Consider the following 15,616-nt stretch of genomic DNA (forward strand, 5'->3'; position numbering starts at 1 on the left):
ATAATATTACATATTCTAATTGACATGGGATGATATTTGATCATACTATTAATAGGCCAATATTTCAAAGATCTATGATTTCACTGGTGTGGGCATGGCCACCACTGTCACAATTCTCCTACAATTTAGTAGAGGATGGTCTTGAAAAGTTACTGTGGATGAAAAATCCATCATTTTGCATTCAGTGTGATGATGAGCCTTTCTACACTCAGCCTGACTAGCCCAGGGCTGTAGGCTGCCCCATACTTGAAACCTTTCCAGTTTGGCAGGACTTGCCGGAGCCTGGACTCCGTTAGCATGGTCTATGAGAGGCAGGGTACCTCCATACCACAGTGAGCCATTGTGCATACTGTAACGGGAGACCCTAGTGCAAAGACAGAATGATATAACGGGGAGGGCAGCGAACTTGGAATCAGAGAGAGCTGGGTTCCAATTATGTCTCAGGTGCTTAGTAACTATGTGAGTAAAAAGTCACTTCCCCTCTCCAGGCCTCAGTTTCCTCATCTGTAAAATGAGGAAGTGAAGCTCAGAGGTCCCTTCCAATTCTAGATCTATGACCCTTTGACCCTATAATATTAATAGTGACTTTCCAGCATTCTTAAAATGTCTTCCACCACCTCGCTAAGCTCTGTGTGGCACACCAGAAAGAGTACTGGGCTGGGAGCCAGAATGCCCGGCCTCTAACCCTGAAGCAGCCTAAACTTGGGCAGTGCTCTTCTATTCTCATCCCCATCTGTAAAAGGAAGGGGGTAGACTGAGTAATCCCAAAGGCCTTTCCACCTCTCACCCACCCTGATTCTATTTTTAGGTCAGGAATTCCCCACCCCATCCCACCCCACTTTCATGGTTCCAATTGTGGGAACTTTCAATGGTAATTTCATCTATCCAACCACTGCCACAGAGTGAAGGGGGTGGAGGAAGACTGCACCTAAACAACCAGCATCAATTCCCCACCTAGAGGAAAACTGGGCACATCTGAAGCTAGCCCAGGTCTCTGTATTCCGTTCTTTACTACTGTGCTAATAGACCCAGGAAAGGAACAGCATTTTACCAATGAGGCATTTAAGAGAGACAAAAAGGACTAGGAAAGCAACCAAAGTGCGGCGGGCTTTTCGAGATGGATTCCTCTGCAGGCAGAGAAAGGAAGCTTCCAGAACTAGACTGTATAAACTCCTGGGAAATGTAGTTTCAAAGAGATAGCATTGTATAGTTTGGTTTTTTCCCCAAGCCCTGGGAGAGACTCTTGTAGGAGGAAAGAATAGAGGCATAGAAGGGAATTTAAACTGAGTGCCTCAGTCAATGGGGGAGGAGGGAGGGACACAGACAGACAGCACCAGGCCTGCCCTCTCAAAACGGCCAGAACGTTCCATAGCTTCACTGGCTGGCTGTTCTGACCGGCTGAAAGCTAGATGGGCCTCCTGGCTGGTGCGGAGGCTACTGATGTTAACAAGGTGTCACTAGCTGCTGGGAGAGGCAACTTATCCCACCCTTTACCACCCAGACTTTTCACATGATCCATACCTCATCCCGATCTCACCGGAAGGATTGAAATGTGCTCATCGACTCCGAGTCAGCAGAGGGTTTAGCGACTAATGTCCAAGTATCTCTTTTTCAGGTGCCTGCCTAGAGGACTGGGAAGGCCCCACAGTTTTGGTTAGTTCACACAATGCAGCCACTCCATCATCTTTCTTGTGCTCCTTTTCCAGTAGCTTCCATCTCCCTCAGGAGTCCACAGCACTATATAATGTACTTTCGGTATTTTTTTCCTCACGGTCTATGGACTCCCTTAAAACCAACAGTTCCTGATGAATTCACTGAGCACTGGTTCTACAAAAACTAAGTAACCATCAAGGCTGCCCATCCCAATGCACAGCTATACAACACAGTGCCCATGGAAGCCACCTTGCCTGCTTTCTTCACAAGGGCTATAATGTATAAACTGCTGTCATCCTGGTAGCCTAGACCCTAAAACCAAAATATAGTCAGTACTACCAAGAAGCATCCTCCCCCCATCCAAAAGAAAAGACACTTTCAATCACCCCCTGCAGTGTTCATATAGGGAACCTTAATAAAAGCAAATTGATATCAGATATCAGATAATAATATCAGATAAGCCCTCACAATCTAGCTCATTTGGTTCCATCAACTCTGAATGTTTGCAGATAGGATCAGATTCTGAGCTTTTAACAAATTTTATTGATGTATATTTTTTTCAACGTAACAAACAGTTCCCAACACCCAAATAACCCCTTTTACAAAATATTTTCTCAGAAAAATCATTGGTTGACAAACAGAAGAGAAAGTTATATCCTTTTACTCTGATAGTATGATACCAATAAGGCACCGTTAGTTACCCCTTCTTCTGAAACCACACTTTCCTATATGCTTCTCCCCAGCGTCATCATTTTCCACCTTTGAAGTGAAGTCACCAAAAGTCAAAGTGTAGTTTAATTTGATTTGGAGGGTCTTAAAGAACTTCGCTATCTCTTCATCCTTTGGAGCCAATGCTGCTTCGTGAGCTGTGTTTAGGAGTTCCCCATGCTAACAAAAGCACAAGTCCAGGTCCTATCAGATGTCACGATTTGTTGTTTCTAGCTTTTTTGTTATGATGAATAATGCTGCTATTGTTATTTGTGAACATATGGGTCTTTTCTTGCTGTTAGTACCTCCCTGGGATATTGTTCCAGTAGTGGAATCTCTGGGTCAAATGATAGGATCAATCTAGTGACTTCTGTGACATAATTATTAATCGCCAAAGAACGGAGATTTGTAATGGTTAATTTACCTCTCAGGCTTTCTTTGCTTGCCAAACAGGGAACAACTGAAGTCAACTCAGGTCTAGGTATTTATTCAGCTACTCACAGACCCAGGCTAGGAAAAGCATTGAACCAGTAAAATATTTAATGGGGAGAGAAATGAGTAGTAAAACAACAGAAAACAATGTCAACCATGTTTCCAAACAGAAAAGTAGCTGTGAGGCAAGTAGCAGTGGGGAGCAGGGGTAAAGTCATCTCCACTGGGGTGCAGCTGCAGGAAGAAGGTGTATGCTCAAGGATCTGATGAAGTTTTTCAATGGCCTACAAGGGAGGAAATCTCCCGAAGACAAGAATGCTGTCACTGCCCACCACATGAGGTGGGCAGGGGAGAAAATGGTCCCAGGATGGTGCTAATGACACCCTCTAATAAAAAAAAAATCAACTAGACAAACCCCAGTAGCCAAATCCTTAGTTAGTTACAGCTTCGTTTCCAAATCACTCCACTTTCATTCTCTTTCTTCCCAGAGTCCTTTGGGAATTGAGTTCCTTTGACAAAGATGTAGGCCCAGATCTCTTCAGTCTCTGTGGGCTTTGCAGTAGCTTAGGGCTCTTCTGGCTTCCAGCTTGGAGAGCGAAGATGGACAGTGCTAACCTAACCCCATTATAGGATGCTGAAGGGAGAGGAAGGCTTCTCAAAGAAGCCAACATCAGAGGACCAAGCAGTCTCTATCATGTTCCCATCCCCAGCCTGCTACAGGACAGACTTTGGGGAATTTCCCTATGGATGAGATCTGGGACTCCCCCTCTCTTGTGTTGAGTTACCCCCCTCCCAATGGGAGAGTGCCTTCACTCTCTGTTGCCCAATATAGATTCTATGTATATTTTCTCTGATTTCTGTTTCATTATTGACATGGATAAACGAGTTTCTTTGCTTAAAAAAAATGCATGCCTCCAACGAGACAAGGCTCTTTGCAATTGGAATGAAGTTGCTGCAGTCTTGCTCTGGGCAGGCCTTGGTGTTTTGCTACCTCAGTACTTCTCGTGCCGGCATCTGCTGTCTGCTCTTAGTCACTCACCAGGCCACTTTGGATTTCTGATGCTGCTCATGGCATGGCTCGCTCCAGCTAATAGGGGTCTCCATGCTTCCCAAGCTCAGCTATCCCTCCTTGTGGCACAAACACCTTGGGCATCGCCACCATTTCTCCTTTGTTCTTGTGTTTGGCCTTCAGTTCCCTAACGGGAAAAAGAAACACCAAAAAACAAACAAAAATGAAAACATATGCCATGGGCACACAGGGTCTCATGGGAAAATAGAGCCTGGATTTTCTTCCATGAGCACTTTCATTTGGACCTCTTGCATACTTATTCCATTTCTTTAAAAAATGAAGAACTTCTCAGTATTGGTGCCAAGACTGCCACAGTAGGAACCCCAAACAGAGAAAGGCAACAAGGCAAAGTCAGAGATCATAGCAGAGGGCTAGCATAGGAATGGGTTGGCAGACCAAGGGCATAGGCCCTAAAGAGCAGGCAGGCAGAAGTCAGGAGATCCAATAGATAAACTATGTGCCAATTGACCCCAGTTAGGTGCAATGTGGGGTGAGAGCGGAGTGGGGGGTGGGGAATAAAGGCAAAGTCTTCCTCAGAAAATCTTTCTGGCCCATGTCCTGACCCAGAAAACCCTGGGAATGTATCAGCTTGTTTTGCTGCCCTGCCCCCGAAAGAATTCTTTACACCCTCATAAGCACTCAGGCTGCCAAGTAATGTAGGATAACAGTTTAACAAGAATACAGGCTAAGTTTTATTTAGTTATTTTTAAAAATGCAGAATGGGCCCCTTTAATAAATTTCAAGGAAGTCCCTTCCTCTTTCTGGAGGGTGAGAAGCAACCAGGCTTTTCTGAGATTCTTTACCTTCCCTAGAAATCTTTTATTCATAGTATCCATTATTCATAGCACCAATAAAGGAATAAATGAAGTCAAGGCATCAAGCATTTATTAAGTGCTTACTATGTACCAGGCACTGAGCTAAATGCTGGGTATATAAATCCAAGAAGAAAGATATGCCCTTCCCTGAAGGTTACATTCCAATGGAGGAAGACAGCCCATAAAAGGAAGATGAAGGTATGCAGCACCGGGACATCATGGGAAAAGTCAGCACAGTGAGGAATGAAAGCATGGCTGTCCTGGGCAACCTCCTCAAAATGGAGGTTCTGGGAGAAACAGCCAATTGGAGGGAGAGCCACAGGACAAGAAGGTACTTTCGGTAACAAAAATCCAGGGTGAAAAGACTTCTGGGGTATTTTAAAGAAAATCTAGAAGAGTCAGGAATGCAGCTTGGGGAGGAAACTCAGGTGAGGAGTCTGGGTAAAAGACACATGACCCTAGCAACAAGGCAACCTCATTATGCAGAGGCAAACTCCTACACTGACTAGTGCAGCCAGAAGCTGGTTCTAGGAAGCTGGATCAAGGAGAGACAATGGAAGATCCTGATGCATTTATTCCTAGTATTAGGGAAGGAACCTTGGGGATCAGTCATCTAGTCTAACACAGCCCCCTCCCATTTTACAGATGAAGAAGCTAAAGGCCCCCAGGTGATATAAGTTAGGAAATAGCCAAGCCAATTCAAATCCAGGTCTTTGGACTTGAGAGACAATGTCGCCTCATGGAAACAGTACTAGGAGTCAAAGGACCTGAAGCTGGAAGCCTGGCTCTGTGACCTCTGCTATTATTACCTGGTCAACCTCGGCAAAGTTTCTTCCTCCCTCTGGGCCCCAGGTTCCTCTTCTGTAAAATCAGGATGTTGGACAAGATCAGAAGGTGGATGATATCAGAAGTTTTAACCTTTTTCATATTATGGACCCCTTCTCCGAATAACATTTGAGTTGTTGTTGTTGTTGTTGTTGTGTGTGTGTGTGTGTGTAAGGCAATTGGGGTTAAGTGACTTGCCCAGGGTCACACAGCTAGTGAGTGTCATGTGTCTGAGGCTGGATTTGAACTCAAGTCCTCCCGACTTCAGGGCTGGTGCTCTATCAGTAATATTTGTTTTTAAAAAATGGAAAGAAATGTTAAATTGGTGAAAACAAAGATGTGATTTTTTTCCCCATCCAAGTTCATGGGCCCCCTGAAATCTGACCACAGAGCAGGTGAAGAATCTCTTAACTAGATGGTCTCCTGTACCTTCCAGCTTTAGGCCTGTGATCCTTTCATGGCAAATCCCCAGATTCTTTCCCCTACACTTGGCTGCCTCTGGGCTTAGACCTGGTCAGGAAAGCCTAGGACTCCATTTCATTGTGGTACAGAGCACATCCTATATTGGCATGGACAGATCAACTGACAAGAACACCCCTATACTCTTCTCCAGCAAGCATTTCCGATGTGATAGCTACTACACAGAATCTGTGTGGCAGTGTGGAGGTATGGCTAGAGGGCCAACCTTGGAGTCTAGAAGACCTGAGTTGAAGTCCTGCCTCTGACAGCTGCCCCAGACAACTCCCTAAGACTATATTCTGCAGATAAGCTCACTCTTGCTTATGGGAAGATGGGAAGAGAATGTCCACAATGGGTGTTCCTCCACATAGCGAGTATGGGGCCAGTATTACATGAAATCAAATGTCCATACCATGCTCCTCCAATAAAAGAATGAATTTAGGAATGATTTCTTAGAAGCCTGGACAGAAAATGGAGAAATACATAGATCAGATCAGTAATCATAATCTAGTATTTGGTCAGACAATGAAGATAATTTCCAATCTTTCATTCATCCCTTAAATTTTTATTGAAAATCTAATATATGGCAGATTAAAAGATGATTGATACATAGCCCCTCCCCTTAAAGAGCTTTCAGTCTAGTAGGGATGATTCAATTCAATTTGATTCACATTTTAAAAGTGCCTACTATGTGAAAAGCACTGAAATAGAAAGTGGGAAAACAAAGACAAAGTGAAAATAGTCTCTGCCCTCAAGGAGCTTATAGTCTACTGGGGAATATAGTATGTACATTGCTAAGTAAACATGAGATCACCTGGGGGAGGAAAAAGTACTAATTACTGGAGGAAGAGGGGAAGAGAGGATCAAATAGGATGTGGCACCTGAGCTGGGCCTTGGAGCAAGCCAGGGATTCTAAGAAGCTAAAATCAAGCCCACATAAACAACCACCATCTAAGGCATCTGTGCTAAGTAGCCCAAGAGAGCTACAGTCAAACTGCCATGAGAGCTCCAAGGAGGGAGAGCCCACATCCAGCTTTGGGGCTAGGGAGACCAGGACAGAAATTGGGGAGAAGATGATATCTGAGCCAGACCTTGAAGGCTGAGAAGGACTTGGACGGGTGTGATTGAAGGGCAGAGGCCATTGTAGGCAGAGGGGATCTTCAAAATGAGTTGATTCTTCTCGAGAGCATTTTAAAGGGCTAGAAATATAGTCTGATAAGTAAAGTAACACGATATACTTCAGTAAAACCGATGCGGGTCCTCCCCCCAACCAAGGAGACCACAACTCATCACTGCTTTCTCATCCGGTGTGATTCTTATCCCTGCCCTCTCGTAAATCCTCCACAGAGGATCCATCCAACATACAGGGGGCCTTGCTTAACGTCTTTTAATATTCTGATGGTACCAGTGCAATACTCGAGCTGTCCATCTGTTATCATGATAGCAATGAGAAATATCTCATGAGACCCATTTGGTTGGGTCTTTAAAGATAAACTCAGTATGGATGGAAATGCCATAAGCAGAGAGAGAGATAAGCAGGCTTCTCTGGATATTAAAAATGGCAGATGTTTCAGTGCCTTTTAGACAATCAAAAGTGTATGGGCATCTTTGATCTGGCAATGATTCTAGAACCAACCTCTGAAAAATTTCACCTTCTTACATTTTTTCCCTCGATTTTCTATGATTCACACTACCTTTTCTTTCAAAGCTACAATGAATGACAGCTTCACCTCATTCATTCTCCTTGTCCAAAAAAAAAATCACCAAATTTACCCTTCACATTTTCTCCATTAAAAAAAAGTTTTAAAAACAGCCCCAAACCACACCCCCCCCTTCCGATAGCTGCTTTTGCATAATTGTTTAGAGAAACTCAAACATGGGGATGGAGAGGGCTGCTCCAAGTATTTTCACCTCTATTTGCCCTTTTTGTTTTTATCCTCTAATTAAAAATGACACATGGTGGGGTTGGACTGAAATCCTATTTAATTAAAATGGCCACGAGATGTTCTGGATTGGAATCAACATGCTGGAGGGGGCACAGGACGTGGAGTCAGAAACCCGCTTTTCCAGTCCCAAGTCTGCCATTTCCCAGCTGGGTGACCTTGGGTGAAATACAACTTTCTTGAGCCTTGGCTTCCTCATCTATAAAATGGGGATAGTACTGAGACCACTAAGTGGTTCAGTGGTAGAGCCCTGGACCTGGATCAGGAAGAGCAGAGTTCAGCTCCAACCTCAGACGTTTATTAGCTGTGTGACCCTGGGCAAATCACCCGATACCTCTTCGCGTGGTTTTCTTATCCAGAAGGGCTGCCTTAGAATCCCACTTCTGCCTCTACTTAGCTGTGTGACCTTGGGCAAGTCACTTAACCTCCATGCACTTCAGGCAACTCCCTATGATTGACTGACCATCCCAGATTGTGATCTGCACAGTGAGAGACTAAGATCCTGAGAGTAAAGGGTTTTGGCATCAATGAAGTGGTATATGAAGGTAAATCATTATTGGCAAAGGGAAAGCAGACTTAGAACAGGTCTTGGCCTGCTTTGTCTGATTCGTCAATGTCACTGAAGAGACAGCTGGACAGTTGGACTCTCCTAGTTCTGCCCTTGAAGGTGATCATTTCAGGATTACAGAAGGCTTCAATTGTACCTATCTGCAGCCTTTTTCTTTTTCCTTGCAATTATGGATAACATTTGAGAAGCAGTAAAGTAGTCTTGAAACAAAAAATGTGGACAGAGTACTGGGAGGCAGGAGACTAGGCTCAACTCTGCTGCTAAAAGGCTGTGTGACCTTAGGTAAGTCTTCTCTCTTTATGAAGCCGAACAATTATTTGCTCACTATGCAAACATGGACAGAGGCAAAACATTTTAACAAGTTACTAAGATGTTAAAGAGCTATACCCCCCCCCACTGCCCCATGATGTGATTCTATTTGCATTTGTTATAGTAGATTCAAGGGAAAAGGCTGCTTTTCCCTGAGAATACCTAGATCATTAGAGAGAATATTAAAGACAATGTTTTGCAAAGCCAGAAAGTAGAAAGCGATTTGGAAATGGGAAGACTTTAAACATCCATCACTCTCACAGAGATTAAAGGGCAAAGATGAGACTTACAGTTTGCAGCCCAGCTAACTTAGAAGCCAGTTAGAGCTTAATTAGGCCCCCACCTGTGCTGGACACAATTCAGTTCAACCCACATTTATTAAGTATCTATGATGGGCAGGGCCTTAGGCTTCTGCTGGGGGCCATACAAAGATTAAATGGCTCTTGGTTCCAGACCTGAGGAGCTTGCAATCTAATCCCCCTTCGAGGAAGCATTAGCAGAAGGCATGGCACCCTGGGGAAAGTGCTACCCCAGGGAGTCAGTAGACCTGGGTGCCAATCCCACCACTGCCATTAGCTAATACTGCCAGTAGAAAGAAAGTAAAGGAGGGCAGACTCTGTGTGCATGTGTATTTGCCTTCTTAGTATCCCCTAAGCACACTAGCACAGTGTCCTGCCCATAGTAGATGCTTAATACTTGTCTGTTGAATAGAATTCGATTTGTTGCATGAGAGAGCCTTCTCCTCTCTGGGCCTCAGTTTCCCCATCTACAAAATGAACTAAATGGTCTCTCAAGTCCCTTCCAGTTTCAAGATTCTTTGTCTGCATTAACTAAAAAAATAAATAGGAGAATCATGAGTGGAAGCATTTTGAGACTGTGGCTCTTCTCACTGTACATGTAGATTCAAATCACTTAAGGACTGGCTTGGTACAGAGAAAAGAGAAATGAGATTGGTATTTTGGGGTGCTATGGACAAAAAACACAACAACTTGAAACCCTTTGAGCAGAGTCTTAATTAACATACTAGAAGGAAAGCTGGGCCTTAGTTAGCAAATCCATGTTGGGCCCTAGGCAAGAAGTCTACTATGAAGCTTGAGAAGGACAGAAAGGAAACAAAGTGTTTGGGGGTAAATGAATGTAGAGCCAAGGGTTAGGCCCACTGTCCAGAAATAATTATGCAGTGAGGAGGATTTGAAAGGCCTGTGGATGGGAAAGGAGAACTGCACAAAGTAATCAAGGGGGAGAGAAGCCCATCCCCAAGTGGTAAGGCATCAAAGAGAGGGTTAGGCCTGAGTGGCAGCTTAATGAAGCTAAGGGAACTGGCAGGGTGATTTGTTGTTTTAATGGCCAAGATAGAAAATGAGGGGAAAAGTTCACAAGCAGACCAGATTCCATAATAGGGAACTTTGTGAAGCCCACCCTGAGCACCAGGTAGTTGGGCAGAAGACCTCACAAGCTCAAAACCAGGTAATGAATGCAAACGACTTCATCCTGCATAGCCACAAAAGACAGAGAGAAAATCCTCAAAATCACCATGTCCAAAGAGAATGAGAATAATTTGAAGACTACTGAAGTGACAGGGGAAATGAGCACGTTGGACAGAGATCCTGGGCAGCTTGGAAGGTAGGCCAATGCTTCTGTACGTGCAGGGGAGAAATCCAGGACACGCTCCTGGTAGCTGGCTCCTCGGTTGTTCCAGTCAGGGCAGAGTAGGAGCACTTCTCATGTAGCACAGCAGAGGGGACATGAAGTCTGAAGACCTGGGTTCTGGACCAGGCTCCATCACGTACCTTCTGTGTGACCTTGGGCTGCTGATAGCAATCAATCAGTCACTATGTATTCAGCAGCACTTAGCAGGTGCCAGGCACTGTTCTAAGTGCTGGGGAGGCAAGAACAAAGGTAAAATCACCTGTACCAAAGGGGAGCCTACGGAGTACTACGTATATGTGGAGATATAAGACATGAAGAGCACATGCGAGGCAACCTTAGACAAAAGAGTGCTGGCAGCTGCTGGACGATCAGGAAATAGCTCCGCAGAAACTGGTTCTTGAGTCTTCAAGGAAAGCAGGGATTCTGAGGGGGTGGTGGGGAGGGACAATACTCTCTTCTCTGGGACCTGGGACAGAGGAGGCTACTTGTGCAAAGGCCCAAGGCAGGCAGGTCAGTATGGCTGGACTGGGGAATGCTTGGAGTGAATGGACCCAGAAAGGGGGGAAGGATCCAGGTTGAGAAGAGCCTGAAATGACAGAGGAGTTGATCTCTGATCCTGGAGACGACAGGGCATCATCACCATCACAGAGACAGAGCTGGAAGGGACCTTTAAAAGATAGCTAGGCCAACTCTTTCATTTTGCAGATGAGAGAACTGAGACCCAGAGAGGGCCATGTGACTCACATGCATAGCAAGTGGTAAAGCAGAATGTGAAAGCAGACCCTCCAATTCAGAATCCAGCAGTCTGTTACCTTGCCCCTTAGGACAGAAATACTTGCCCTATATCCCTCACAGCAGAGGTGCCAAATATACCGCCCTCCCAGACTGCATTGCCTGAATGCTGCTGAGCCAGATTAAAACTCCATTGGGAAACATTTAACCAAATAAATAAAAATACGACAGAGCACAGATAATGCTATAGATACTATGTGGGTTTCTAAGTCAATATGCACCCACAGAGATCTTTCTGTACAGTTTAGTGGCCCCTATTTCTGTCCGAGTTTGGCATCACTACCTCCCGGGATTTCTGAGGAATCAAGAAGAGAATGGATGTAAAGCACCGAGTAGAGCTGGCTTGCTATATGGATGAGGCCCTGTGGTCACACAGGCTAGTAGAGCCAGACCCTGGGATGTCATGGGCTTTCCAGCTTGGCACCAGAGAGAGCTTGAGGCCAAATTACTGTTGGCCTACCTGCCTGCCAGATATTCTCCTTGATGATTTGGATATCCCTGTCCACTATTTAGGATCGTTAGTGCTGGAAAGGACCTTCAAGACCATTTCCTTACTTCACAGATGATGAAATGGAGGGATACAGAGGGAAGTGACTACGCCAAGAGCATACAATGGAGGCTGAGAGAGTGGAGAGCCAAGAAACAGAAGCAAAAAAGTAGTAAAAGTCATATATTCTCAGTTAGATTTTGTTTCTAAATGCTCTTACAGTACATAAACAATGGGTATTCTTCTCATGTCACAATTTTACTGCCAGCCTTGTGAGACCTAAGGTCAATTCTGTTTTACATTTAGCTGCACATTTGATAGCAGGACATATCCATACATTCAAGGGAATATGGAACTCCAACTTTACCACCAGAAAAGTTAAGTCCAATGAACTCATATTCCCTCAAGCAAACAACATCAAAATCATTTAGTAAATGTATATGCTCATGTTCACTCCTTCCTTCCCCCAATACACACTGACAAGTCTCCACGCCTCCTCATCCTATGTGATCCTTACCCATGCGTAATAGTGATTCTCTGGCCTCCACTGTCTGAAGGCCATGTATGAAACATTTCATCCCTCCTCAAGGGATCTCCAGTGCCCTTAGGAGGTTGAAGGGGTCTTGCACCCAAACACCCCAGTTCGATTTAACTATTTAAAGTAGTAAGATTAACTTTTACAAAGGAATATTTAATTCAAAGGTATAACAAAGACGAACATACATTATTCCCCAATATCTAGTGGGGATGGTAATCTCCCTTTTACCCCCTCAGTTTATAGGGAGGGGAAAGGGATTTGGTTCACAACTCAGTTCCTAACTATCATTGGCTCCACCAGGTTCCAAGTCCAAAAGCCTCCCTTAGTTTATGTCCCAAGACACTGGATTCTCATAGTTTCCCTGCTGGACTTGTTATAACTTCTAGCCTGGAATTCTGGCCTCCCAGGTCCCCATAGCTTGAGTTCCTGAGTCAGGAGACTCCACCTCCTGCCCCAAGAACTGTAAAAGACAAACAAAACAGACCAAAACCCCAAACCCATTTCTTGGGGCCACAGGGCCTAAGAGGGAGAGGGGAACGGTTCTTCCCCAGCCCAGCTTACTGTATGTGCCCAGGCTGTGGGTAAAACAGACCTTCAACTATGCACACCACTAGAAAGAGAGAGACTGTCTCAGTCTGGCAGTCTGAAAAACAAAAGCAATTCTGGATATACGGCCAAAAGAAAGAGACTACTTCCACCCACATGGAAGGGCAATGCAAAGTGTCTTCTCTCAGAAGTTATCTTATCCTTGGCACTCCCCACATGAGTGCTTCCACCTTTAGTGATCTGGGCATGTGCCAAAGTCCCATGATACTTGCTTTCTGTGAAGCTCTCCAGAGGATCTACCTAACACACTATAGGTCTTCTTCTTTTTTTTTCCTAACATGGGTACCAATGGACACCTTGGAATGTCCATCTGTTGTCTTTCATTCTCAGTTCATGACCAGTCTACCTCCTGTTCCAGTCACATCCTGGATGATGTCATCTACTTCATTTCCTGTGCATAAGGCTTTATTGTAAACATGCAATAGCCTCAGTCTCACTATGTGCCTTTATGTTGCCCTTTGGGTTATCTATAATTTTAATTCTTCCAAGAGCATGAAGTTTCATGAGTTATGGCCAGATAGCACAACTGGGAAAATATCAGGGTTAAAGAGATGGGCTTTTGCAGAAGTAAGTAGTTTGGGACCGTGGTAGGCGACATAATTTCTCAATCTGATCCACCTGAATCTTTCCTTCTCCTCAATTCTAGGGGCATCCAAAATTGTACAAGGGTGTGTATGTCACACATATCTGGCAGCCTGTTCACCCATCACAGTCTAGACTGTCTGTGTCACTCATCTACTGTGTTAGGCAGCTAAGTGGTGCAGTAGATAGAGTGCTGGGCCTAGGGTTGGGAAGTAGTTGTTATTCAGTCATGTCTGACTCTGTGACCCCCATGGACCATAATGTCCATGGGGTTTTCTTGGCAAAGACACTAGATTAGTTTGCCATTTCCTTCTCTAGTGGATTAAGGCAAACAGAGTTAAGTGACTTGCCCAGGGTCTCACAATTAGTATCTGAGGCTGAATCTGAACCCAGGTCTTCCTGTGTCAGGCACAGGGTCTGGCACATAGTAAGCACGATCTAAATGTGTAGTAGTAGTAGTGCTAGTAGTAGTAGTATTAGTAGTAGTACTAGTTGCAGTACTAGTAGTAGTAGTAGTAGCTTTCCCATAAGGATGATGTAAACTAATCTCTTTCAAGGTACTGTGGATTTCACTAAAGAAATTACAAGACACATCTATAATAATAATGACCAAACAACCAACAAGGTCATAAATACATACTGGGCAAAAGGACCTATGATTGATGATGTGGCAGAGACAATGAATGAGAGAAAGCATAAGAGTTCATGTGTGAGGAACAACAAAAAGGTCTGTTTGGATGGACTGTGGAATATGTGAAGGGAAGCAATGTCTGATGTAGCTGCAAAGAGAGGCCGAGTTCAGGTTGTGGAAGACTGGAAATTCCAAACCAAAGAGTTATTTGGTCCTAGAGGCAATAGGGAGCCAGTAGAGGAGTCACAGCCAGACTTTCAGAAAAGTCACTTAGGCAGCCGTGTGAAGGACGAATGGGGTATCAGGCATAACGAGCCGATGAGAGCCTGAATCAGTGTGATGACCATGTGTGTGGACAGAAAGGGACGGAGGTGAAAGATGAGACTTGGCAACTGACGGGATCTGGAGGTGAAGAAGAGTGAGGAGTTAAGGATGGCCTTGAGGTTTTGAACCTGGGAGAACAGACGGATTGCAGTGGATCTGACAGAAATTGGAAAGTTTGGAAGAAAGGTGCATTTCAGGGGCAGAAAATGAGTTGTGCTTCGGACACGTTGCGTTTGAGATGCCTATGGGACATCCAGTTCAAAATGTCCAATAGGCAGTTGGTGATGCAAGAGTAGAGCCCAGGAGAGCTGGGTTGCACATAGAACTCTCCTGACTCTTTTGTCTAGGCTCAGAGATTTAGAGGCGGAAGAGGCCATAAGGTTCATCTCATTCATTTTATAGAAGAAGAAACTGAGGCCCAAAGTGTGGATCATATTTTCTCTAAAGTCTGTACCTTCCCAATGTCCATCTAACCAATGCCTACCTAACCCTAACCCGATTATGTGCTCTGCATATAATAGCCACCTAAGCATCATTTCTTAAATTGAACAAACACCCTTTGAAGGGAGAACACCATTTGAGCCTCTACCTACTTCTGGTCACCATTGCACTTGCCTCATCTTACTTTACGCTTCAGGTCTCATCTGTCCCTCATGCCTAAGCTTCAGGTACACACACTCTCCCTTTTGTAGCCACTAGGGGGAGAAGTCAAGTAGGCAAATCCTCAAGCAGGGCTCGGCCCATCTTTCCTGGAGTAGATTTGTCACACACAGCTGTGAGGGAACATTTTAAGTGTCCCATGAGTGGAAAATCCCAGGAGACATGCACACTCCCATACACCCACACACATTCAAACATACAAATATGCACACACACACACACAGAGCATACTTCTTGTAATAAAGACAAACATAAATGTTAGTGGATAAATACAACAGCAAGCCTTATACTTGGTGAACACAGGCATCAGCACAGTTCCCTTATACCCGTTTTCATCATACGCAATGGGGCAGTTTTAATGGAAAGTGAACAGTGTTGCTCAAAGGTATACAAACATTGGGCGATTTCTAGGAGCTCATGTTTATTTTGCTAGAAAAAGCACTCGATAATGCCCTTTATTAATCCTCCCATTCTGTAATTTGGAGACAGCTGGCAGAGTGAATTATAGCATAAACAGAAATGCTTCATCCCAGCCAATAAACCCACTTGGAAATGTGTAGTGGTA

Source organism: Vombatus ursinus, unplaced genomic scaffold (assembly GCF_900497805.2).
Source record: "Vombatus ursinus unplaced genomic scaffold, bare-nosed wombat genome assembly UNPS02004691.1, whole genome shotgun sequence".
In the NCBI taxonomy this organism is placed as follows: domain Eukaryota; kingdom Metazoa; phylum Chordata; class Mammalia; order Diprotodontia; family Vombatidae; genus Vombatus; species Vombatus ursinus.